Below are 24,472 nucleotides of genomic sequence, written 5' to 3'. Positions count from 1 at the left end.
CTACCAGTTCATGCTCGCCTATTTTTTTCTTCCTAGAAACTATATCTTTCAAAAACTTAGCATAATTTGGCATCTGTTCTAGAGCATCTACTAATGGTATATTTATATGCAGTTGTTTTAAAATATCTAAAAATTTTCTAAACTGGGAATCATTATTTTTCTTTACTAATCTTTGTGGAAACGGGGGAATAGGAGTAAAAGAAGGCTGTACCTGTGGAGGAACACTCGGGGTGTCCTCATTACCTTTTCTAATATTTTCTTTTTCTGGTGTTGTTGGATTTTCTGGTATCTTTACAATTGGTTCAGTGGACGGAATCTGTACATCTGTTGTTGGCATTGTTGGTCCATCATATGCCAGTCCACTCCTGAGGGTGACAACTTTGCACTGTTCTTTCCCTTCTCGTTTTGGTAATTCAGTATGGCCTGGAAAAGAACCTTGTGGTCTATTCTTCAATTCATTGGCAAGTTGTCCCAATTGGGTCTCGAAATTCCTCATTGATGCCGCTTGGGATTGTATCACTGCGTCGGTTCGGGCCATGTACTCCTTCATCATATTCTCAAGATTTGAGTTGTTATTTTGAACTGGTGGAGTCTGTGTTCTCTGATTGTACTGCTGTTGCGGTGGTGGGATGTATTGCTGTGTAGGTGGAACATAGGGCTGCTTGTTCTGCTGGCTCTGCCCTTGATTAAAACCGCTCGAACCTCCTTGTCCTCCCCATGAGAAATTAGGGTGGTGCCTCCAACCTGGGTTGTAGGTGTTCGAATATGGGTTAAAGTTCCTATTGTTCCCATGTCCTACATAAAAAACAGAAGCAGGGTTATGTGGACAATTATCATAAATATGGTTTTCACTGCAAAATGAACAAATGAGATCGTTGACTTGGCAAACAGGGGCAGGAGTGCAATAATCCGACTGCACAAGTTGTATCGGCGTGGCTAATGGATTTTTTATTCCCAATGCCATCTCTTTCAGCCTCTGGTTCATTGTAACCATCTCTTTTTGCATCGAGGTCGCAATGTCCAGAGCCAAAACTCCAGCTGGATCTTGCTTCTTTGGTGCTGCCCTAGATCTTTGCGAACACCATAGTTCGTTGTGTGAAGCTAAGTCATTTAGGATGTCAACTATCTCGTTGAATGTCTTCTTTGTAAAGGCTTCGTTGGCAGCATTGTTTAGCATCATCTTAGTAGGATGATCTAAGCCTCTAAAGAAATGTTCTATCTGGATGCATGCCGGCAAGCCATGGTTCGGACATTTACTGATTAGTTCTTTAAATCTCTCCCACGCCTCGTGAACAGGTTCACGATCATACTGTCTAAAGGAGATGATCTCCTCTCTGATATCAGCGTGGCGAGTAGGTGGGAAGAATTTTGTTAAGAACTTCTCCACTAACGACCCCCATGTGGTGATGGATCCCGGTGGAAATGCATTGAGCCATGCTCTAGCTTGGTCCTTCAAAGAAAATGGAAAAAGTGTTAGTCTCAGAGCATCGTCTGTTATACCAGGTAATCGAAATGCATTTGCAATTTGAATGAATGATTTCAGATGATCATGTGGATCCTCATGTTCCTGTCCTCCAAAATGTCCAATTGTCTGCAACATTTGGAACATCATTGGTTTAAGCTCAAAGTTTGCGTGGGCTGGAATAGGGTTGACTATCCCTGAATCAAAGTTCTGAAAAGCCGTGGCGGCATATTCTCGCATTGCCACGTCTCTGTTGTCCGCCATCTGGATATGGTTGAATTCATCATTTCTCGCATGATCCCTCATATTACCGTTAACAGCAGGTGGATCAACCGGATCACGAGGTGGAATATCTGCCATTGATGTGCTTGTACTCTCTACCTCACTTTCAGGACTGATTTCACCTTCTCTCTCTTTTTGCTTTTCTAGTTGTTTTCGAAGTCTTTGCTCCTTTCGAGTTTTTCGAAGGGTCCGCTCAATCTCAGGGTCAAGAGGTAGAAGAAAAGATCTTGTGCTCATGCACTTTAACGTACCCTTGTGAGATAAACGACCAAAAATATAGAACAAAAACGGTGGATGGAAATTACACCCAACAACAATTCACAAAAATAAAAACTAAAAGAATTTGAAAAAATTTTAAAATTAAAGTCCCCGGCAACGGCGCCAAAAACTTGACTGGGTGTTTATGCTGAACGCACGCGCTAAGCGTGGTAACAATTATATAGATGCAAGCGCACACCTGTCAGAGTAATATAAAATGGATGGAGTATCCAAGTATCGATCCTCAAGGACTTCTAAACAATTTCCAAACTCTAAAGTTTTAAAGAATAGTGAATGTTGGAATGAGTGATTCTTGTAAAATGGGAAGTGGTCACAAATAATGGTTTGGATTTGGGATTTGGACTTAGAATGATAAAACCTAGCCCGATTTACTTCAAGTTAGCCAACAAAGAATCAAGGACATGCTAAGGATAATATGAATTTTACTTTAGAAACTAACGACTACGCTTTTCACTTTACTTATGTCTAAGCAAGTTCAAAGCCCTAAGACATTCCCTAATATGTCTATTATGAGATATATCTTAGTTTTAGGATGGAAATAGTCGAAACCTCGGGTTACGGTCCTATGTCTAGGCTACTTAAGCGGAACCCTTATGTCTAAGGCGCTCCTCTCCTTGGTTTAACCACTCAACAATGCAAATAAGCAACCTTTTCAGTATTGACTTGTTAAGACTTACAGTGGCCTTCTCTAAATCCTAACTTTTTGGGAAAACATGTTGAGCAATGAATGGAAAGCAAAAACACTACTTCTTAGCAACCTTTTTTAGACATAAAAGGCTAACTATCCATAACCGGGCTAGAGACGGGAATTTAGAAAGACATATTGAAGAAAATACAGCAAGTAAAATGGTTGAATGTGGAATGCATGTGTGAAAAACAAAAGTTAACTAACGGAGAGTTTTTATCGGGATTGAGAGCTTCGCCCTTCTCTTTCAAGCAAGGGAGAGTGTCACGTGCTCTTTCCTCCAAAAACACAACTCTCTTAACTAAAAATAAAGTAAAGGCAAAGGGAAGATAAGCAAAGTGCTGGATTTTTATATATTTAAATAAGTAGAAAATGACTAAGTACAAATGGAAACAAAACAAGCTCAATAAAGGAATGTAAAGTGCTCGGGATTTAAAAACCAAAAGTAACTAATGAAAGCAACTCAAAAGTACTTAGAAAGCAACAAAGAAACACTAAAAATGATCAAGAGAAGGAAGCAAGGCTTGATGAATTTGGTGGAGAAGTTGCTGGAATTTATAGCTGTGCAGAATTGGTTAGGTAGGTCCAAAAACGATGGTGAATCACCCATTTCCAACTCTTTTAACTGACCAAATCGTGCTCAAACTGATAGTGGAACACTTCTTCTACACGTATGCATCGGTTGGAACCACCAAAACGCATTGGAAGACGCGTTTCATTAAGGGCAAAGTTGGAAGAGAAACTGTTTTTCTGCAGGCACGCAGGCGCCTGGCGCCTCCCATGAAGGTTTTTCCGTCTTTTTGCTTCTTTTGATTAATTTGCACTCCCAAATGGTCCTAAAATGTGATAAATACAATATAAGCCAACCACAAACCATAATATATGAATTTTGCATGGTTGGAACTCAAATGATCGAGAAAAATCCGAAACAAAGCTGAAACATTGTAAAAACAGCATCTAAAACATGCTTTTTACGCATGTAAACAAGCGTAATCAGTCACCTAGATCTAGCTCGCCAAGGTGTGGGTAGCCTGAATCAAGCTTCGAACGGATGTGGGTCACCGCCAAACGTCCTAAACACCACTGTAACGTACAATTCTGCCACTATTCCGCTGCTGTACCTCCATTCGCCCTGCGCCGCCGTGAGGGGGAGGCCGTGCTCGTTCGTGGTAGATCGTAGGGGCGCGCCGCCGCTGCTGCAGGCCGTCGGAACGTCGGGGAGTCGCGCTGCCGGTCCGTCGCTGTAGCAGCCGCCGTGCGCCGCTGCGAGGAGGGTCGCGCCGCCGCTGTACCTGTTATGAAACGCCGCCGTTGGAGCGTCAAGAGTCGCCGGCCGCCGCTCGTGGTGTCTTCGTCCGCCGCTCTTACGGGTCGTCGTCCCGTTCGGAGTGGCTAGCAGCACCGGTGCTGCGTCGAGGCGTCGGAGAAGCTACCGGAAAACGAGATGAGGCACGGCGGGATTGGGAACAAAGAGGAAGTCGGGAAACGGCTAGGGTAGAAGAAAAAGAAGAAGAAAGAAAAGGAGCTTGGGGCTAGGGTTTTCTTTTCCTTTTATTTTGTTTTAAAAGCCACATTATCTCAATGGAGGCCCAACCATCCAAGCCCAAGAGAAAGGAGGGGAATTTTAAAACAAGACCGAACATACAGAGTTCGGTAATTATTAATTTAATTGGATTTTTTTCTTAAAGCCCGATAAATATAGATAAATTTAATTAACAATCAATTTAAAATCAAATGAAAAATCTCCTGATTCGAGACTAACTAACCTGAGGGACTCGGGGCGTTACAGACTTCCCTCCTTCAAAAACTTTCGTCCCCAAAAGTTGACTGTTCTAGTAGTTCAGGGTAGCTTGCCTTGATGTCGTCCTCCCGCTCCCAAGTAGCTTCTTCCACTTGGTGGTTTTTCCACAAAACCTTAACCAGGCGAATTGCCCGGTTCCTCAACAACTTGGTTTCTTTTGCAAAAATCTGGACGGGTACCTCCTCATAGCACAAGGACTCATCTAGTTGTAATGGTTCAGGGTCCAAAACGTGCGAAGGGTCATGAATGTACTTCCTCAGCATAGACACGTGAAACACATTGTGAACCGCTGCCAACGACGGTGGCAAGGCCAACCTATACGCGACTGGGCCGTTACGTTCCAAAATTTCAAAAGGCCCAATGAACCTTGCACTGAGCTTGCCCTTCTTCCCGAATCGTAAAATCCCCTTTACGGGTGCCACACAAAGAAACACCCACTCACCTACCACAAACTCGAGCTCCCTACGCCTGACGTCTGCATAACTCTTTTGACGGCTCTGTGCAACTTGCATCCTTCCCCTGATCTTTTGAATGGCGCCGTTAGTCGCCTGCACCAAATCCGGTCCCAAGAGAATTCTTTCTCCGACTTCGTCCCAATTAACCGGAGACCGGCACTCCTTCCCATACAGTGCCTCGTATGGGGCCATACCAATCGTGGCCTGAAAACTGTTATTATAGGCGAACTCTATTAGGTAGAGGTACTTGTCCCAACTACCACCAAAGTCTAACATGCAAGCTCTGAGCATGTCCTCCAAAACCTGGTTCACACGCTCCGTCTGACCATCGGTTTGGGGGTGAAACGCCGTGCTAAAGTCCAACTTAGTGCCCAGGGACTTGTGTAAACTCCACCAAAAAGTCGAGGTGAAGCGCGGGTCGCGATCGAACACTATGGATATCGGTATACCATGTAGCCTGACAATTTCCTGCAAGTGCAGTTTCGCCCATTTTTCTACGGTATACGTGGCCTTGCCAGGGATAAAGTGAGCGGACCTGTAATGAAGTCCATAGCCACATCATCCCACTTCCAAACTGGTATGCTCAAAGGTTGCAGCAATCCCGCAAGTCTCTGTCTTGAAGCCTTTACCTGTTGGCACGTCAAACACTTGCAAACAAACTGAACTATTTCCCTCTTCATGTTATGCCACCAATAATGTTTTTTAAGGTCTTGGTACATTTTGGTGCTTCCTGGATGGACCGAGTATGGAGTATTGTGTGCCTCTCCCAGTAAGTCCTTCCTCAAAGAATAATCTTTTGGCACACACAACCTTCCGCGAAAAAGCAAAGCTGCCTCACCCGAGAGAGTGAAATCCCCATGGCCCACCATACTAAAGCCTTTGGCCAAGCTAGGGTCTTCCTTTTGGGCAACAATGATCCTCTGTCTCAGGCTAGGTTCCACTGAGAGTCGAGCCAACAACGTGGAGACATCATCCACCGTCAGCTCCACCTCAAAGCGTTCCAACTCGCTGTGTATTGGACTGCAGACCGTTACAAGAGATGCCACACTTGCCGCCTCAGCCACCACATTTGCTTTACCTGGATGGTAACTAATCTCACAATCATAATCCTTCACCAACTCTAGCCACCGTCTCTGTCTTAAATTAAGCTCCTTCTGAGTGAAAAGGTACTTCAAACTCTGATGATCCGTGAAGACCTGAATTCTTTCTCCATAAAGGTAGTGCCTCCACAACTTTAAGGCGAAGACAACTGCTGCTAGTTCTAAGTCATGAGTGGGGTAGTTAAGCTCATGCACCTTCAGTTGTCAAGAGGCATAAGCTATAACTTTCCCATGTTGCATCAGCACACATCCCAAGCCCTTTCGCGAGGCGTCGCTGTAAACCACCAAGCCTCCCGTCCCATCGGGGACAGTTAACACCGGTGCAGACACCAAACGCTTCTTTAGTTCTTGGAAGGTCTCCTCACACTCGCTACTCCAAGTGAAGGTAGCATTCTTACGAGTCAACTGCATCAACAGTGCCGGTATCCGAGAGAAATTCTGGATGAACTTCTTGTAGTAGCCAGCCAAGCCGAGGAAACTACGAATCTCTGTAACTGAACTAGGTCTTGGCCAATTGCTAACTGCCTCTACCTTGGCGGGGCCTACTGCAATACCCTCCCTGGTGACTATGTGACCTAGGAAGGCCACTTTGTTAAGCCAGAACTCACACTTTGAAAACTTTGCAGACAACTTGTTTTCTCGTAATGTGGTCAAAACCTGTCTGAGATGCTCCTCGTGACACGGCTCAGTCTTGGAGTATATCAGGATGTCATCGATAAACACAATGACGAATGAATCTAAATAATCCTTAAAGACCCGATTCATTAGCTCCAGAAAGGCTGCCGGAGCATTTGTGAGTCCAAATGACATCACGATAAACTCATAGTGCCCATATCTGTCACGATAAACTCCTTAGATACTTGAGGATTCCCTTAACAGCAGTCCAGTGATCATATCCTGGGTTGGATTGGTACCTACTGACTATCCCTACCGCATAGCAAATGTCAGGCCTAGTGCACAGCATAGCGTACATCAGGCCGCCCACTGCTGAAGCATAGGGTATACGTCTCATATCCTCAACTTCTTGAGGTGTCTTAGGACACTGTTCCTTAGACAGATGAATTTTATGCCTGAACGGTAATAAACCTTTCTTGGAATTCTGCATCGAATATCGAGCAAGGATCTTGTCGATATAAGTTTCTTGAGACAGGGCTAACGTTCTGTTCTTTCGATCCCTTAGAATTTGGATGCCAAGAACATACTGAGCTTATCCCAAATACTTCATTTGGAACTCAGTCGCTAGCCACTTCTTTATGTCAGTAAGGCATCCTACATCATTTTCAATGAGTAGAATATCATCCACATACAACACTAAGAAGGAGGCTCATCAATGTTCTGGTCAAAACCATAAGATTTGATCGCAGTATTGAACCTTATGTTCCAAGATCGAGATGCTTGTTTTAGTCCATATATGGATTGTTTAAGCTTGCAACCCTTTTGCTGACCTTGTTCTATGAACCCTTTGGGTTGAGACATATAAATACTTTCTTCAAGATTGCCATTCATAAAAGCAGTCTTGACGTCCAATTGCCATATCTCATAGTCATAATATGTGGCAATGGACAAAAGTATTCTAATAGACTTAAGCATAGCTACAGGGGAGAAGGTTTCTTCATAGTCCACCCCTTCCCTTTGTGTGTAGCCTTTTGCCACAAGTCTCGCCTTATAGGTCTGTACCTTTCCTTTGGCGTCTCGTTTCGCTTGTAGATCCATTTGCACCCAATGGGTTTTACCCCGTCAGGTTGATCGACAAGTTCCCAAACGGAATTGAAGTACATCGACTCCATTTCAAGGTCCATTGCTTTGACCCATTTGTCCTTGTCAGTATCTTCCATTGCCTTCTTATAGGTCAATGGATCCTCGACGCCGTCATCAGGTATGACAACTTGAGTTTCAGTTAAACCCACGTAGCGATCAGGTTGTGACACAATCCTCCCACTACGTCGAGGCACCCTCAACACTTAAGGTGGATGTGGCTGACGCGATGTGTTGGCTTCATCAACAACTCTTGTTGTAGTGCCAGTTTGATCAACAACTCTTGTTGACGTGTTTGTAGCCTCTTCGAAAATCACGTTAATTACTACCTTACTCCGTGGTTTATGATCTCGAACATGGCCTTCTTCTAAGAAAGTAGCATTTGTCGATACAAACACTCTGTTTTGTTTATGATCGAAGAAGAGACCACCTCTCGTCTCTTTAGGATAACCTACGAATAGGCATACTTTTGAACGAGGTTCCAGTTTCTTTGAGTTAGTCATGAACACGTGTGTCGGGCATCCCTAAATGCGAAAGTGACGTAAACTAGGTTTACGACCCTTCCATAGCTCAAAGGGTGTTTCAGAAACACTCTTTGATGGAACTACGTTCAAAATATAAACTGCAGTCTCCACTACATAACCCCAAAACGAGTAAGGCAACTGAGCATAGCTCATCATTGATGGAACCATATCCAACAGGGTTCTGTTTCTCCTTTCTGATACACCGTTTTGTTGAGGTGTACCAGGGGCTGAGAGTTGGGACGTGATTCCATGTTCTATCATATAGTCCTGAAATCTCAAGTCCATATACTCTCCACCCCGATCTGATCGAAGTGTTTTAATGGTTTTACCTAATTGATTTTCAACTTCAGTCTTGTATTCCTTGAACATTTCAAGGGCTTCAGACTTAAGTTGCATTAGGTATAAATAATCATACCTTGAATAATCATCGATAAAAGAGATGAAGTATTCATACCCTCCTCGAGATCTAACATTCATCAGACCACAAAGGTCTGAATGTATAAGTTCTAAGGGCTCTTTGGCTCTATAACCTTTTCCAGTAAAAGGTCTTTTAGTCATCTTGCCATCAAGACAAGACTCACATGATGGTAAAGAATCGTCTTCTAACTCACTTACAATGCCATTCTTAACCAACCTCCCAATCCTATTGAGATTAATGTGACCAAATCTTAAGTGCCAAAGATAGGTATCATCCTTTTGAGAAACTTTTTGCCTTTTATTTTGAGTTCTAGCATTTTTAAACAACTTGGTATTTAAAACTGCTTTAGTTATGGTTGGTCTTAGCACATACAAGTTGTTTTCAAGTAAAGCTGAGCAAATATTAACACCATTTCTTGAAATGAACGCTTCATTTAAATAAAATGAAATTGAATACATCTGTTCGAACAAACAAGAAATTGAAATTAAGTTCCTTTTAATTTTAGGAACAACGTACACATTATCTAATAATATATACATATTCTTGTTTGTAAACAACTTGAGTTCCCCTACCGCCACAGCTGAGACGACCTCTCTCGTTCCGACCTTGAGAGTCATCTCTCTGGCGTCAACCTGTATCCAGGAACTAATTCCCTGAAATGAAGAACAAACGTGATTAGTGGCTCTTGAATCCAGTATCCAGGCGGAGTCATCATTCTCCACTAAACATGTTTCCAATACAAGTAAATCATATTTACCTTCGTTGGCTTTCTTCTTTTTGGCCAAGTACTTTGGGCAGTTGCACTTCTAATGTCTGTCCATATTGCAATGGAAACACTTTCCTTTCTCTGCAACCTTGACCTTGCCTTTCTGGGCAGCAGCAGCTGAGTCAGGTTTAGACCTCTTACCAGCAGTATTCTTCTTCTTAAAAGTCTTACTTCCAGAAGAAGAGGGCGCAGACCTGGTTCTAGAGGACGATCCTCTGTTGAACCTCTTTGAGGTGGCAACATTTGTCTCCCCTTCTTGTCCCTTACATTTCATAAGAGACTGGTAGGTCTGCAGCTCGTTTAGGAGCGTGGTATAAGTGTACTCCAGCTTATTCATAAATGCATTGCTGCGGAATGGTAGGAAACTCTTCGGAAGAGATTCCAGAATAAAGCTGACCTGACTCTGCTCGACTATGACGGTCCCGTTCGACTCAGCCACGTTGAAGTGGACCATCAGGTTGAGAACATGTTCTCGCACTGAGGAGCCCTCCTTCATGCGAGAGTTGTAAACGAACTTAAGGGCTTCATGTCGAGCCTGTGAGGTGGTTGTCCAAACATGCTCTGCAGCGAGTCCATGATCTCCTTAGCGGTGATCGTGTCCTCGTGCTTCTTAGCAAGCACATCAGATATGCTCGCCAAGATGTAGACTTTGGCCTTGTCATTGGCCTTGATCCACCTGTCATAGACGTTGCGCACCGCCACAGTGGCATTAGGCGCAGGAGCTTGAGGACAATCCTCTTGCAAGACGAATCTAAGATCATCTATCACGAGAATAATGTTTACGTTTGACTTCCATTGTTTGTAATTTTTGCCATTAAGTCTTTGTGCGGCTAAGAGTGCAAGAATAGAAGTAGACATGCTGAAAGTAAAAACAAATCTATATTAGTTTCATGCATTAGCCTTTTAAACCCAATCAAAATTTTAGCAAAAGTAATTAAGCATCCTAACAAAATTGTTTTGCAACGATACTTCAGTGATTTAGAGCAACAGCCACCGTAGGGCGGACAGATACTTCTTCACTGAATTGAGACATTCTCAACTAAATTTTACACCAGAATAACTCTTATTCCTATAAATTTTTGTCATTGTTTATTTAGACAGGAAATTGATAACTAACTTAACAACTCTTCGTAAGTGTGACCCAACATTTTCGAACCTCAGAGGTCCACCCCAATAATCCTGCCGTAGGGAAGGAAAATATTGGAGCAAATCCTAAGAGACTCCTATCCATTTCTGGAGTTTGCCTTGGTTTTGATTTCCATACAATGAACCCTCCGTAGGGATGGTCGCTCCAGGACGACACGCAGGTCATGTATGAAACCTCACGGTGCAAACCAATGGCGGAGACTGCAGGATGTGTTGTCACACGTCCTTCTCCCACTTACTATGAACACTATCTCCATTCACCTCGATATTGAACCATGCAAACACCTTCCGTATGGAGGCCGTACCCAAGGCGACACGAGGCCGAGCATGGAACTCACAGCGTGAATTTAAAGGAGAACGTGAGAGAGAGAGTAAAGTATGTTATATATACTTTGTATATCAAATATATACGCTGTATATTACATATTCTCTTTTGCTCCCACTTAGTATTCTAAGACTAGGGTATTACTTAGATAAATCCCGGCTAAGTGAAATTAACTAAGTGAATTTTTAGTCGACCCAATATAACTATTATATCGGAAGTTGTACAATAATGTTTTAGTTCGTTAAACACTTTAATAAACCAACGACATTATTGCTTGTATATAAAATATTGACTAATTCAACCCCTAGGTCGGTTCCTAGGTAGAGGTGTTCGCTTACCGTCAGCTTAAATACCTCAACCTAGACAGAACCTTTCTTAGACAGGGTTCCCTTATAGACAATATTTTATATTTAGTCTTTTATTATTTCATTTTAAACCTAGTTAAAACAAAATAAAAGACTACCCCCTAATCACATTAGAAGATATAACCTAAGGTCTAATTAATTTTAAACCCCTTTAAAATTAATTAACTTAGCCCTTATGTTTGCATAGATTTTAATTTCTATCTACCACATTTTATAACTCTTATAAAATTTAAGAAATTAAAACTATAGACATGCATTGAAAGCATACATTAATATAACAATTATATTATCCAAAATAATGTCATGCTCAATGCAACTCTATTTTCATATAATTAATACAACACTTATATTAATTATGAAAATAAAACATGCATTTATATATTATAACATTTATAACTATATGATGCATGACCATACATACATACTATATATCAAACATACATATTATGCATGTAACCTATGGTGGGATTTTAAAACTATATGGCATACAATATGCAATATGATTTTAATTAAAATATACATCCATAATGCATAAAATAATAAAATAGCAAAGTTGGAAAAGTTTTTGGCACCCTAAGAAAACGAAATAATACAAAAATAAAAAAAAAACGACTGCAACTGCCCTCGAACCGCGAACCGGAGCCACGGAAACGCGCCGAAGAACACCAGGGACAGCGCCTCGGTGCCTAAAGGCAGCAAAATGCTGCAGCAGCAGCGCCGCGGCGCCCTGGCATGGCGCCATGGCGCTGCACAGCGCCGCGGCGCTACAGTGCAGCGTCGTGGCGCTGTGTGCTGTCCCCGCAACGCCATGGCGTTGCTGCATAGCGCCATGGCGCTGTCTGCGCAGTCTGTTTCGTCTTCTTCAGTGTTTACTGCAACTTTTCGCCCAATCCGACGCCACGAACGACTTTCGAGCGACCCGGACTTACAGAAACAATGCAGAAACATAATGCCCAAAACACCGGGCCCTTACATGATCAAATCACGAAGTAAAACACTATCTAGGCGCCAAAAAACCAGAAATTTTCCAACCCGCAAACCCATATTTCGAAAATATGAAATCACCCACCAAACTTAGCGATTTTGATCCCAATAAATCAGAACAGCAACCTAGCTCTGATACCAATTGAAGGGATGTGAATCCCGGAGTGGAAGCGAATCTTCGTTGCTGATTTTCGGGATACAAAACTGAAATTGAAAGAAGGAAAATATAGAGGAAACTTGCTCTGATACCAATTGAAGGGATGTGAAATTCCGGAGCGGAAGCGGATCTTCGTTGCTGATTTTCGGGATACAAAACCAAAATTGAAAGAAGGAAAATACAGAGGAAACTCAATACCTTTAAAGAACGTTTCTTCAACAAATTTCCGACGAACACCACCATCGAGCTTTGCTCGATATCCTCTAGGTACGAGATCGTTCTTGTGGGAGAATTTCTTTGGAACGAGAGGGAGAGATTGAGAGAGCTCTTGAGAGAATTGGTGAGAGTTTTTCTTTTTCGTTCTCTTCTGTTCTTTAGTTTTCTTCAATACTTGAAGAAGAAGACGTATGACGTGGGGTAACTCCCCACGTCACAGAAACCTCTCACTCCCCTGCAATTTTTTAGAGGAGTTTAATAATAATACATATTATTATTATTATATTAATATAATTAATATTAATAATATATATATATATATATTTATAAATAATTAATATATATATAATATAAAAATAATTTATTAATTAATCATATTAATTAATTATTAATCCAACTAATAATTAATTAACATATATATATATTAATCAAATAAATAATTAACACTTAATTCTTTATCAAAAAAATATAATCATATTCTATAACATTTCTCTCGTATAACCTATAGTTCTAATGTACATCTTATGCACATTATTTTTAACCTATAGTTTTAATATGAATCTTATTCATATTAATTTTATTTGAATCTCATTCAAATAATTTCTCTCATAATATATAGTTTTAATTTATAATTAACTATATATTATAATGTATCAATATACATATAATCCCTTAAGTAATTTGAACATTTCAAATTCTTCCAAAAACTTGATCCTCGTTTTACCCGTTATGAGCTAGCAAGGGGACCTAATGGACCTACAGATCAGAAGCTCCAAAGATGCGAGATTAATTGGTCAAACTCATTGACCGAGTTAATCAAGATTCGTTAACTACGGGTCATTCCACTAAAGACCCGCAGTTGCACTCTTCTCACTGCAGAACGTTTTCGTGTCCACGGATATACGACCATTAATGACGAGTCAATCCTTCACAAGTGCTCGTAACTCAAGTTGGGTCAAATTACCATTTTACCCCTGAGTTACATCTTACTCCTTAAACACCACTACTCCTCCAATGAACAACCCGGTTATGGTCCAACCAATAACCGGAAGTCCCTCTCGGCCAATGAGAGGGTGGGGCCCCTTGTTCAAGTCTCGGAGTCAGCATTGCAGGGAACACTCATCTACTCCCCTAAAGTCGGGGATGAGTGAATTCCATCTTGTAAAGTTATGTTCCCAGCTCCTCACTCGGTCTCGTCCCCAAAATGGTAGGAATGTTGAGTCGGCGACTCGGGCCACTCTCACCCATACAGATCAAAGGACGAGCTCTCACGGGCAGGAGTACATAATTCACTCAGGATTGAGAATGAATTGTCTGGTCATCCTAAGAAATAACAATTTATTAGTTAACGGTGTTATATCTAAAGATTGTCTATTTCGCGGTCCGGTCTTATACAAACTCATTGTACAGGATACCCTCACTCACATGTCTCCACACGAATGACCTGGATCGTGTCGTCTGTAACATTTACAAAGTGGGTCGTAACCATAGTGTTGCTAGGATAAGGTACCCAGCCTTATCCATATACTATAGACTCTTTAGGTTATTCACGGGACATTATCCATTCATATATCAGGGGTATATCAAATATATATCCAGTATATCAAATATATACCAAGTACATATACTATCCCGGTTACACTGAAATAACCTCGGATGTTTACTTTATTGGATTTTGGACAATGCAATGCTATGAATTCAACAACAAATTTATTGAATAAAACTTTATTTAATATACATTTGTTTTTACAAAATACAAACTACGAGTTTAGGGCAACACACCCAACAGTAGGTTCATTAGGTTTCCTTGCTAGCTTACAATGGGTAAAACGAGGATCAAGTTTTTGGAAAATTTTGAAATGTTCAAAATTGCTCCAGAGATTATATATGTATGTTGATACATTATAATATATATAATTCATTCTAATTAAAACTATATATTAGGAGAGAAATTATTTGAATGAGATTCAAATAAAATTACTATAAATATGATTCATATTAAAACTATAGGTAAAAAATAATGTGCATAAGATGTACATTACAATTATAGGTCATACGAGATAAATACTTTTAGAATATGATTCTATTTTGATAATAATTAATTATGTGTTAATTATTTATTTAGTTAATATATATTAATTAATTGTTACTTAGATTAATAATTAGTTAATTAATAAGATTAATTCATTAATTATATATATTAATTATTAATATTAATTTTATTAATATTAATTATTAATATTAATTTTATTAATATTAATTATTAATATTAATTTTATTAATATTAATTTAATTAAAAGTAAATAAAATAAAACTCCCTTGCAAAACTGCAGGGGAGTGGGGAGTTATGTGACGTGGGGTAACTCCTCATGTCATGTTGTTTTTAGTTTTTGTAGAAGTGCTATGCAAAATCAGAAATATTATATAGTAAGAAGAGTTCAGCTGCGAGTTTTTAGTGGAGTAACTCATAGTTAACGTATGTTGATTAAGCTGGTTAATGAGTTTAATCAATTAATCTTGTAACGTTGCAGCTTTTGATCAATAGGTTCATTAGGTCCCCTTGTTAGCTCGTAAAGGTAATGAATTGTTCAAATTTAACTAAAGAGAATTTTAGTTAATTGTGTATGACACAATTTAATATAATGTATGATGATACATATCAAACTATATATTATGAGAGAATAATATGAATTTGATTTATATTAAAACTATAGGTTAAGAATTTAATGTGAATCCGATTCATAGGTTATGAGGGATATATATATTTGAATATGGTTAAAATATTAATTTGATTAAATGAGATTTAATTAAATTATGTTTATTCAATTAATTAAATAAGATTTAATTACTTATTAATTAAATTAAAATAGTTTTATTTAATTAAATATAATTTATTAAATTAAAATAGTTTTAATTTAATTAATTATTTAATTTAATTTAATTAAATAAAATGAATTATATTAATTACGTTAGTTAATGTAATTAACATGATTACTCACCACTTCCGAGCATTTTTGTTGGGAAGTAGTGAGGTACTCCCACTCTCAATCCTCCCTCAGTAGTTTTAAGACATAGGGAATTTCCCTATGTTTCTTGTTGGTTCAAGGTTTTGCTGTAGGAAAAAAAACCTCTATCTCACAATTAAGCATTCCCATTTTGCTTTCCTTCCAAAGAGCCAAGATCCCACAATCCCGTTCTTATTCCTAGAGTCATAGTGAGGTAACTACGTGGTAGTGTCCAACACTTGGTTCGTGCATTTAGGTTCGTTTGTTCGTGTCGAAAAAAATTTCGTAGTCAAGAAAGAACGACTGTCAACAGTCTTCAAATGTAAGTTATCTTCTTCCTGTAAGGCTTAACCTCCCTTTTTAATATAAATGTTCTGATTTTTAAAACCTATATCGAGTTGAATCACAAGCGTTCAACCGCTTCTGCTTGAGATTCGATCCCTTCAAAATCAAAAGATTACAAGTATCTATTTTTTCCAGAAGATAGTGAGGAAACTGGTGATATTGCTTCTCCATCAACACCACCTCCATCACCGGTCATGCCAGTATAGACTACGCCTTCATCATCTACATCAAGTTCAAGTGAAGGGACTTATCGCATGAGAAGTTTGCGTGATATATATGATGAAACTGTGGAGTTAAGTGAAAGTAGCTTTAATGATCTAACTCTCTTTTGTCTATCTGGTGACAGTGAACCTTTAATCTTTGAAGAAGCTGTACAAGATAAAAAGTGGAAGATTGCAATGGATGACGAGATAAAGGCTATAAAGAAGAACGACACATGGGAGATTTCTCCTCTTCCAAGTGGAAAGAAAGCAGTAGGTGTAAAATGGGTGTACAAGACAAAGAGAAACGAAAGAGGAGATGTGGAAATACATAAATCGAGATTAGTTGTGAAAGGCTACTCTCAGAGAAAAGACGTTGATTATGATGAAGTATTTGCTCATATTGCTTGTTTGGAGACCATAAGATTGATGATTGCACTTGCTGCTCAAAATAGATGGAAGATTTTTCAGATGGATGTCAAATCGGCATTTTTGAATGGATATATTGAAGAAGTATATTTAGAATAACCTGTTGGTTATGTGGTGAAAGGACAAGAAGATAAAGTTCTAAAGTTGAAGAATTGTATGGGTTGTAACAGGCTCCAAGGATGTGGAATAGCAAAATTGACAAATTTTCCATGACAATGGGTATTCAAGATGCCCACATGAACATTCTCTTTATACAAAGACTAACGATCATGAAGATATTTTGTTGGTTTGTCTATATGTTGATGACTTGATTTTTACAGGAAATTGTCCAAACATGTTTGACGAATTTAAGAAGGCAATGATCCAAGGATTTGTGATGACAAAACATTGGCCTTATGTCATATTATCTTAGCATTGAGGTGAATCAATGAGAGGAAGGAATTTTTCTCTTAAGAATGATACACTAAAATGAAATTGTCAAAATGTGATGATGGAGATGTTGTTGATCCTTCATATTTTAAAAGCTTAATTGGGAGCTTGAGATATCTGACATGCACAAGGTCTGATATTCTTTTCAGTGTTGGATTGATGAGTCGGTTTATGAAATCTTCTACAACTACTCATTTGAAAGTAGCAAAGAGAATCCTTCGTTATCTAAAAGGTACGCTGGATTATGGATTATTTTATTCTTCAGAAGGTTATTCTAATAGTGATTGGGCTGAGATCTCAATGATCGAAAAAGCACAAGTGGATTTGTGTTCTTTATTAGCAATACTGCTTTTACATGGAGTTCCAAAAAGCAGGCTATTGTGATACTATCTACTTGTGAGGATGAATATGTTGCTGCATCATCATGTGTGTGTCATGCAGTTTGATTAAGAAATTTGTTGAAGACAATTGGAGTTGTGTAAGAAGGTGCAACTGTGGTCCATTTGGACAATAAGTCAGCAATTGCTCTAGCAAAGAATCTAGTGTTCCATGATCGAAGTAAGCACATTGATACGAGATTTCACTTCATCAGAGAATGCATTTCAGGAAAGGAGATTCAAGTTGATTATGTGCAGACTAAAGATCAAATTGCAAATATCTTCACAAAGCCACTCAAAGTTAAAGTTTTTAACAAGTTGAGGAATTTACTTGGAGTTATGACGAAGATATGTTTAAGGGGGAATATTGGAAATTAAACATGTATCTTCCTAAGTACATGACACATATACATGAATTTGTATTCAATTAAGTACATTCATGTATTTCATTTTTTAAGATGAATTATTTATGTTCATGTATGCATGGATTCATGGAATGAGATTTATTTTATGGATCTAGATCTTTCCATTGAATCCTATAAATAGGATGATCTCTTGTTGTATTTCAAGCAAGTGTGTGGAGTAGAAGAACAAGAGAGTTTGAGAGAGTTTGTGAACCAAGTGTGTATTTTGTGAGAAATTTCAATACAAGTGAAGTTGTTTATTCTCAAACGAATCTTGTTGATTCTAAATTAGCAAGTGTCCATCACACGCTTCCAACAGACAAGTGACTCATAAAATGAAAAATTTGCATTTTAATTAAGTTCAAATATTTGGAGAGAGTAAGCCTTGCAATTTTGTTGTGAACTTTTACCAGTAGAATATGTGAAATATGGTTGAAAATGACTACAAAGAATTATGTTTCGTGTGAGCATATGTTGGGCGACCTGGGGAGAGAGTTTAAGAAGAGTTAGCCTATGTGATTTTGTTGTGAACTTTTGCTTATATAATAGGAAAAAATAGTTGAAAATGTCTCTAAGGGGTTTGTTTTGTTGTTGGGAGATGATCTACTGACATATATATTAGTCAACATCCACTTAGTTGTAATATTTGTTTGCAAAAATTCAAGCAATGAGAATCATCCTATATTGATTAAAACTCTGCAAACCTCTTACCACTCACAAACTTTCGTGTTTTAGTGCATCGAGCGTTTTCTCGTTGCTATAATTTAAGCCATTATTTCAAGATATTTTGGTCTTTGTTTTGCAGGCAAGAAAACTTAATGGAATTCGATTGAAATGTTTAATGTATCTAATATTTCTAGAAAGGGACGTTATTGTTGTCTAGTAAACAAGTAATGGACGATACTGACATGGACTGTTGGGTTTGTAAGGAGAGTTCAAACAAAATTTCACACTAGCTAGCAAAGAGAATAATCATGGGTATATAAGAAAGGACAATTATCTCCATTGATACGAGGCCTTTTGGGTGAAACCAAAAGCAAAGTCGTGAGAGTTATGCCCAAAGCGGACAATATCATACCATTGTGGAGATACGTAGGGTACTCGGGTACCGTTGTCCTTAACATGGACAATGATGGTAGTGATAGTGATGAAGACAGTGAAGATGAAGAAGGTAGATTAGGTATGTGGTAAGAAAATTATATGTACTCAGATCGATGTGTCAACCTTTTGCTCATTAGTTTTAAATCTCATTAGTAATTTTGCTCGAACATCTCCATGATTTTAGATCAATGCCTATTAGTTGTAAAGCTCAACCATACTTCCAATAACTTATTAATGCCCAAGGACAAAACTTCCCTCTTGAAGATTCAGGAGGAAGCTCTTCCTGAATTTCTATGTGGTCCAGTAACATATAGACAAGTGGATCACACAACAATTATACAAAATTAAAAAATTCACATGTTTATATGCCTACTAGACCATGCATGAATTCAGGATGAGCTTCCTTTTGAATCTTTATGAAGGAAGTCTTTTCCAATACCTAATAAATGATCTGGAAAATATAGATTAATGTGCCAAACTTTTGATAAAACATCTCGGTGGGTTTAGTTTCTGTTACACCAGATTCACTGATAGACTTCCAAGTAAGTTTTCTCAGTTTGACAACTTGGTATAATATTAGAAATTTGGTTTACATGAGCAACTTTTACAAATTACCTTTAACTACGATTGCTTTTTATCGATGAGACAGAATATTGGTATAATATTAGAAATTTAAAGTTGATGAAATTTTGTTTATGTTATGATATAGGTTATTGAGTAGGTGCTACCCCCTTAGTTGTACTTATATAGTTGTCCCTAGGTTGGTTGTTTTTCAATAATTTAATAAATTTATGGAGTTCTTTATTGGTTATTTTCGATCATGATCTCCTCTCTCTTCGAAGTAAGTACATGGAGCAAATTATGTTGGAATTAATTTAATTAATTCCATTAAATGGGTAACAATTTATTATAGATTAAATGTACTACTATTCATGGGAAAAATAAGTGGTCTAATTAGGGCCCATAAACTTCCTATATGTGGTGTGGCCCATTGGGCAGATACCAGCCCGTTGATCCTAGGGGATTATGGGAAACCCTAGAATCAACTTATAAATACAGGGTCATGGTCATATACTATACTTCTTTAGTCTCCTATTCCCCATCCAATAGAGAGTATTGCCCATCTTTGGTCTAAGGCTGCATAGTTGAGGAAGACCCAAACCACGCATATATTGCTACAGGAATTTGGAATCTCTACTCATGGATTCAGGTAATTCGAAATAACTTATAGTTCTTTAGCCTACTCCCATGCATAGATCTTATATAAAGTTTTTGTTTTCTACCTCAAAGAGGGTAACGAGAAAGAGAGTGAATAATGCTACGGAATCTTCTAAGCAGAAAAAGGAAAAGAAACATGATTCAAGACCTACTTGTTTCTTCTGTAAGAAGACTGGGCACATGAAAAAACAGTGTGCCAAATATTCTGCATGGCTATTGAAGAAGGGTATGTTTCTCTCCCTTGTTTGTTCTAAGATTAATCTAGCTTCTGTACCTATGCATACGTGGTGAGTAGATTCAGCTGCTACTACTCACATAAGTGTATCTATGCAGGGTTGCATTTGGAGCCGACCGCCAAGTGATGCTGAGGCTTTCATCTACGTGGCTGACGGCAATAGAGCAAAAGTAGAAGCAATATGAACATTTAGATTATCTTTATGAACTAGTTTTCATTTGGATTTGTTTGAGACTTTTTTTGTTCCGTCATTTAGACGAAATTTAATTTATGTTTCTTCATTGGACAAATTTGGTTATTCTTGTTCATTTGGAAATAACAAACTAAGTGTTTTGCATAATTCAAATATTATTGGTAGTGGTTCATTGATTGATAATTTATATATGCTTGATAATGTTCCTTTTGATAATGAAACCTTGCATGTTTCATCATGCAGTTCAAAAGCGAAAATTAAATGAAAATTTTGGTACATTATGGCACAAACGATTAGGACATATCTCTAACACTAGAATTAAGAGACTCATGGATGAAGGAATTCTTGATTCACTTGACCTAACAGATCTTCAGGTTTGTGTTAATTGTATCAAAGGAAAAGAAACAAACAAGAGGAATATAGGTACTGAAAGAGCTAAATAAATCCTAGAACTGATACATACCTGACATATATGGACCATTCTTTATAGCTTCATGGAATGGACAACAGTATTTTATCACGTTCATCGACGATTATTCAAGATACTGCTACCTATATTTAATTCATGAGAAATCTCAAGCTCTAGATATGTTCTAATCTTTTAAAGTAGAAGTTGAACTTCAAATTAACAGGAAAATTAAAACCATCAGATCTGACCGTGGAGGAGAATATTATGGTCGATATGATGGATCAGGTGAACAACGTCCAGGACCATTTGCACTTTTCCTTGAACAATGTGACATAGTTCCTCAGTACACGATGCCTGGGAAACCTAGCATGAATGGAGTTGCTGAGAGGCGAAATAGGACCCTTAAAGATATGGTAAGAAGTATGATTGCTCATTCTTCTTTGCCAGAGTCTCTTTGGGTAGAAGCATTAAAAACCGCAGTGTACATACTTAACAGAGTGCCTAGCAAAGCAGTAAACAAAATCTCATAAGAGCTGTGGACAGGAAAAAGACCCAGCCTAAGGTATTTACATATTTGAGGATGTCCAGCGAAAAGCAAAGCCTTATAAGCCAAATGAAAAGAAACTGGACTCAAGAACCATAAGTTGCTACTTTGTTAGGTATGCTGAGCGCTCTCGTGGCTTTAAGTTCTATAATCCCACTTCAATAACCTTTTTCGAGATAGGAAATGCTCAACTTCTTGAGAATATTGAGTTTGAGGAGAGAAATAAAAGTAAAGATGTTGTCTTTGAAGAAGAAAATGTTATTATCAAGAATGATGTGGTTACTTTACCTACCATTGTCAGTAAAGTAGTTTTAGATAATGACACTCAAGATGAAGTTCCAACGCTTGATGTCATTACCTTTCAAGACAACACTAAGGACACATCACCCTTTCCTATAGATCAACCTCAACATACTCAAGAAGTGTCATTAAGAAGATCCACTAGAGAAAGAAGAAGTGCAATACCATATGATTATATTGTATTTCTTCAAGAACATTAGTATAGCATTAGCCTTACAGAAAATTATCCTATCAATTTTCAACAGGCAATGAAAAGTTCTAAGGTACATAAGTGGATTGAGGCTATGCAAGATGAGATGAAATCTATGAGTGACAATGGCGTCTGGGATCTAGTTGAGTTGCCTGCAGGAAAGAAACCTATTGGTTGTAAATGGATATTTAAAACCAAAAGGGATTCAAAAGGCAACATTGAAAGATATAAAGCACGTCTTGTTGCAAAAGGTTTCACTCAAAAGGAAGACATAGATTATAAAGAGACTTTCTCTCCAGTTTCCTCGAAAGACTCTTTTAGAATTATTATGGCACTGGTAGCACATTTTGACTTACAGTTACATTAGATGGATGTTAAGACGACTTTTCTCGGTGGAGACATTGTTAAACCATTTACATGGAGCAACCAGAGAACTTTGAGTCAGGAAATCCAAAGTCAATGGTTTGCAGACTAACAAAACCATCTATGGACTCAAGCAAGCTTCCCGTCAATGGTACCACAAATTTCATGATGTCATTACTTCTTTTGGTTTTGAAGCTAATATAGTTGATGAATGTGTGTACTACAAGGACAGTGGGAGTAAATATATCTTCCTAGTATTATATGTAGATGACATCTTATTGGCTTGCAGCGATTTAAACCTACTACAAGAAACTAAGAACTTTCTGACAACATTTTGAGATGAAAGATCTTGGCAATGCCTCTTTTGTCTTGAGTATACAGATACTGCGAGATCGTTCTTAAGGTATCTTAGGGTTATCATAAAAGAGTTACATTGATAAAGTATTGAGTAGGTATGACATGAATGGATGTCAGCTGGGAGATACACCCGTAGCTAAAGGAAACCAATTCAGTTTGAATCAAAGCCCTAAAACTGATCATGAAAGGAGTGAGATGCAAAAGATTCCATACTCATCAGCCGTAAGGAGTCTTATGTACGCTCAAGTTTGCACCTGGTCTGATATAGCTTTTATAGTGGGAATGCTAGGCATCTGAGCGATCCAGGTATGCAACACTCGAAAGCAGTCAAGAGGATTATGAGATATTTGCAAAGAACGAAAGATCACATGCTCACATATCGGAGATCAGATAATATAGAGATCTTTGGCTTCTTTGACTCTGATTTTGCTGGATGCCAAGATAGCAAGCGATCCACATCTGGGTATATCTACATGATGGCAGGAGGAGCCATTTCATGGAAAAGTGTCAAGCAATCAGTTGTAGCTCCTTCAACGATGACAGCAGAGTTTGTGGCGTGCTATGAGGCGTCGAATCATGGAATATGGCCCAAAAAACGACCTAGCGCCAAGGAAGAGAACGAGGAAAGCGACCGGCGGAGAACCAACCGGGCCGAGAGGGCTCGGTCTCGAACCCTACTCGGTCCCGACCCAGCCTGTGAATCTCCCGTCTGCGATCAACGATCCCTCAGGCCCTACAACGCTGAATTAGGGTTTGGCTACGAAGGTTCTGGAATCATCTTCACGACTATAAGTAGCAGTGAGATCAAACCCTGAAGAGGTAAGGGACTGATCCCTAGCTAACTATTTTCTCAACTCTCCCTCGCTAACTTAAGCATCGGAGCCCGTATGACTGAGGTCACACCGGTTTAGATCGGTTTGATTTTGAAGGTATCGGTTCCCTTATCATTGAGTTAGGTGTGTGTGAGAAGAAGAGCTGGAGAGTCAAAATCCACGCAGCAACAATTGGCGCCATCTGTGGGGAGCGATACAGTAAAGCAAGCTTCGTCGAAGGGCAATCCCGATCCGAGGCGAAATCCCGATCCGAACGAAATTTCGATCCGAGGCATGTAGAGTGAAGCGAGCGACCATTCAGGTGAGGTAGGACCAAGCCCTGATCATCGACTTGATCCGAAAGCAACATGAATCCTGATGAGAGCCATTAGTTCTTCGAAAATAAGAGCCTGAAAGAAGCGGTCGATCACTCGGGTGAGGCAAGATCGAGCCCTGATCATCGACTTAATCCGACCACCCTTGACAGGGGAGAACCAGCATCGGGCTTGAATAAAGCGACAAACCTCTCGGGTGAGGCAAGACCGAGCCCTGGTCATCGACTTAATCTTACCACCCTTGACAGGGGAGAACGAGTGACAAGCCTGAATGAAGCGACCGACCTCTCGGGTGAGGTAAGGTCGAGCCCTGGTCATCGACTTAATTCGACCACCCTTGACAGGGGAGAACCGGCTGAGGAGGTAAAATATGTCCCTCTGACAGTCGGAGATCGACGGGTCAACATCGGAACCAGGTTGGGGAATGAGGAAAGAGAAAGCCTTATAACTTCCTCAGAAGTAAAGCCGACGTGTTCGCATGATCGCCGGAGGACATGCCGGGAATC

The 24,472-nt window shown here is 39.1% G+C and overlaps 1 non-coding gene across 1 annotated transcript; it reads left to right on the top strand.

The window, feature by feature from the left end:
• Positions 1-1,235: 1,235 nt before the first annotated feature.
• On the top strand, positions 1,236-1,342 carry LOC148213090 (small nucleolar RNA R71). Its single transcript, XR_015793194.1, has one exon. It is a non-coding gene; the product is annotated as a small nucleolar RNA R71 (small nucleolar RNA).
• Positions 1,343-24,472: the final 23,130 nt, after the last annotated feature.

Source organism: Momordica charantia, assembly GCF_013281855.1.
Source record: "Momordica charantia cultivar OHB3-1 chromosome 1 unlocalized genomic scaffold, Mcharantia_2.0 BLBB01000001.1, whole genome shotgun sequence".
Lineage (NCBI taxonomy): Eukaryota > Viridiplantae > Streptophyta > Magnoliopsida > Cucurbitales > Cucurbitaceae > Momordica > Momordica charantia.
The sequence above is the reverse complement of the archived record's forward strand: the minus strand, read 5'-3'. Positions and strand labels throughout refer to the sequence as shown.